Genomic DNA, 4,096 nt, shown 5'->3' on the forward strand with positions numbered 1-4,096 from the left:
GGAGGACTAAATAAGCCTAAAGCAACAAAAGGGAAAGCTAACTGCCCCAGAGCAGACCCCAAAGGAATAGACAGCCCCCACACATGTATTGACTGTGAAACAAGATGAAAACACAAACACAGGTAGGAAAATAGGCTGAGCAAATGATGGGGCCCAAACTAACTAGAGTGGAAAGGAAATAAAAGACACTGTCTGCAATCTGCCCAAAACCCTACAAAATAATGTCCAACACTTCTGATAACAAAATTAACCTTGAATTCACTAGACTTCTCCCACTATATCAGCACTCTGAAATATTCTAAGACAGAGCAAAAAGAGGCCAATGTAATAAGGGACAAAAAGCAAATTGGCAAATATAGATAAATAAGAGTGTAAATTCAGCACAGCCCAAGCAGGGGCTGACTGACCACACAAAAAACTGAATAGAACAAGAAAATCAAGTGTGAACATTAGCAGAGAAACTTAGCTTTAGATGACTGGAACAGAGCTGAGAACCAAGACCTGACAAGCAGAAGGAATCACCAGCACCAGTGTAGGGCGTCGGCTGTCTTAAATCCAATCTGAGATTCCTGAGGTCCAATTGTCATCCTCATTCTCAGGTGGCAGATTTCCACTGACCAAACCAGCCTCACTACCTCCTGTTACCACCAGAGGGAGCCTGGAAGGAGAACTCACAACTGGACCAGAAAATGAACTCACAACACCCTTCATTGCTTCCAAGCTTGACATCACACTCCCTAGGAGGAAGGTAATGCCACTGTGGCAACCATACTCCTGGGGGAGCCACATTCCTCCCTACTGCATTTCAGTACTCCTGGACTGAAGAAAAACATGCAAACATATTAACAAATTAATAATTGTAACTGTAACAAGATTTCAAAAAATGAAAAATTACAAAAACCAAAGCTCAAAAATAGTCCTGATGATTAGTCCATGCGTAAATGTCCATGGTCCATTTCCTGAGCAGTTGGTAAACTATATACAAGTATAGTTTTGACCACACATAGTCCTGTGGCCCAATTGTCCATCAAAAACAAACTGAGATTGTTCAAAAGTAGAGTTGAGCGACTTTTGTTTTTTTAGGGTCGAGTTTCATTTCGTGAAACCCGACTTTTCCAAAAGTCGGGTCGAGCAAGATCGGCCGATTATAGGGAAAAGTCGGGGTCGTCCCGAAACACGAAACCCAATGTAAGTCAATGGGGAATAAAAGTCGGCAGTGAGAGGAGGACAGGAAACACACCTACAGTGCTCATTTGAATGCCAAAAGCATCAATTCTTCTTACTTAAGCTTGTCAACCTTAACTAACTTCATAATACAAGTTACGCACTGAAAAATGGGGGTTATTTGGCTAAAGTTGTGGGGGGGGAGGGCTGGCTCCAGGTTTTCATGTGCCCTGGGCGAAAGAGTGCCCCTTTAACACATACCACAACTCATCATGCTCCGATACAGCAGAGAAATAGCGGTATAGTACAATGAAAAATACCTCACTTGGAACATCTCATGACGAGGCCCATCTATTTCTCCATACAGAATCATTGGTCCCATATAATGTTTGAAACAGTATATGATGAGCTGCACATAATGCTACAGTATATGTTGGTCCCCATGGATGAAGCTCCACTGTCTTATGGGCCCAAATAATGCTCCAAACATAATGGGCCCCATTTCTAATGCTCTAGTGTATAATGGGCCCTGTAAATGCTGCTCCAGTGTCTGATGTCCACCTTTGGAATGTTCCAGTGTATGGTGGGCCCCATCTATCATTCTCCAGAGTATAGTGCTCCCCAAAAATTGCTGTCCCAACATTGAAAATAATCAAATAAGTCTCCTCGCTAGGGAATCCCTGTACTAGTCTGGACTCCTCGTCGTCCCCATCTTCCATCTCACTGCACAGTATTTCAACCTTGCAAGTGCTGTGATCCTGAGCAAGCAGGGGGGGCCCACTCGTTGGTGACGGCACTGGCACAGGGCCCCTGATAGTACGGTGGTGTGTCTGATGGCGGGTGGGCCGAACCTGCACTTTCATCTGCAGCTTCCTCTTTGTCACCGTGTAAGATGGAACTGTATATGGGAAGGGTAACCTGAGTTTCATCAGGGTCAGATTCAGGCCGTGTAGCGTGCGAGGGGAATGTAGTGGTCTGGGTCAATGTACCAGCAGATTCATCGAGCAGTGGCTGGGCATCAGTGCACTTGTGTCGCCCCCAGGAGTACGGTCGCCACAGTGGCATTACCTTCCTCCTAGGGAGTGTGATGTCATGCTTGGTAGCAACGAAGGATCTCTCTAGCAGGTTATCTGATTGGGCGGCGTTATTCCCACGAGTCATGACCCTCCAAACAACGTTCATGAAGGCAAAGTGTTTGTTTTACGTGGGCAGTATGGCTGCAAAGCTGAACCTTAAAGGAATGTCCAGAAGGGCACCACCAGGAATGGAGCCTACGGTTAAATTCGACTCCACCTGGGAAACCTCAACCATGCCAGCTACAGAACAGATGCACACATTGCAAGCTTAATTCCGTTAACGAACGAGACTCCGTCATGCCCCGCGGTCCGAGTCCGGCTTACTAGAGGGACACGTGAGGCTCTGGCACATGAGATTGTCCAATAACTGGTGTGTCATGCCCTTACATGTCCGTGGCTGCATGTGCGCTACACTGAAAAGGCCAGCGTTTGTCGCTTACAGGTCCAGATAACCCGCTGAACAACGTTAGTGATGGGGATCACTGATTACAATTATTACCCGCGAACGATGATTTCCCAGTAAGAGCAGGTCAACCGCAGTTCCGGAATTAGGCCTAACCGTCATTCCTGAAAAAAATGAAAAACTTACGTGTGCAAACCACAGGTGCTGTAGCTTGCTTAACAGCTCGCCAGCCGTTCTCACGCCCAGTATGGATTACACGTGATTGCACAAAGGTGAGAAAGGGTACCGTATCCCCGGATAACATGTATGGATAGCGTACACATTCAAAATATATGTCTATACATCAGGAGGCAGGCTCAGACGGTGTTAGGCCCAGTATGGCTTGCACGTGATTGCACAAAGGTGAGAAAGGGTACCGTATCCCTGGATAACATGTATGGATAGCGTACACATTCAAAATATAAGTCTATACATCAGGAGGCAGGCTCAGACGGTGTTAGGCCCAGTATGGATTGCACGTGATTGCACAAAGGTGAGAAAGGGTACCGTATCCCAGGATAACATGTATGGAGAGCGTACACATTCAAAATATATGTCTATACATCAGGAGGCAGGCTCAGATGGTGTTAGGCCCAGTATGGCTTGCACGTGATTGCACAAAGGTGAGAAAGGGTACCGTATCCCCGGATAACATGTATGGATAGCGTACACATTCAAAATATATGTCTATACATCAGGAGGCAGGCTCAGACGGTGTCAGGCACAGTATGGATTTGACGGCCCAGACTACACAGCGGAGGAGCAGGGAGAGGTAAAGATTGCAAATGCTGGGGCCCTGCCCAAGCAAGGCGGGCCCACTTGTGGGCGTCGGTACTGGCACTGGGCCCCTCATAGTACGGCGGTGTGTCTGACGGCGGGTGTGCACCACCACCGTCAGAGACACTTGATTGCACTATGAGGGACCCTGTGCCAGTGCCCGCGCCCAAGAGTCGGCCTACCCACCTGTCCAGGGCAACGGCACTCGCACGGTGTCGTGCGCTAGGTGGTGACCCCGGCCATGGGGGGGGAGGCAGCACAGTTAGGGAGTTTTAGAAAGTGGCATATGTTGATGTTGGACATTCAGCTGATGCAATAGGCGAAATAGGTCAAGTCCCAGGAAGAGGTGGACCAAAGCAAGCCATTTTTCTGTCACCCTATGTGTCATCAGGGGAAGGTGGGACAAAATCCTTGGAAACCCATGCATGGTTCATTTTAATGAAGGTTAGATCATCCACATTTTGGGTTGACAGACGGGTCCTTTTTTCTGTCAGGATTGATCCAGCTGCACTGAAGACTCTTTCCGATAGCACACTTGCAGCTGGGCAAGCGAGCTCCTGTAAGGCATATTGTGCCAATTCAGGCCAGGTGTCCAGTTTAGCGGCCCAATAGTCAAAGGGGAATGACCTGTGTGGGA

Source organism: Dendrobates tinctorius, unplaced genomic scaffold, assembly GCF_039654945.1.
Source record: "Dendrobates tinctorius isolate UK_male_01 unplaced genomic scaffold, ASM3965494v1 ptg000019l, whole genome shotgun sequence".
NCBI lineage: Eukaryota > Metazoa > Chordata > Amphibia > Anura > Dendrobatidae > Dendrobates > Dendrobates tinctorius.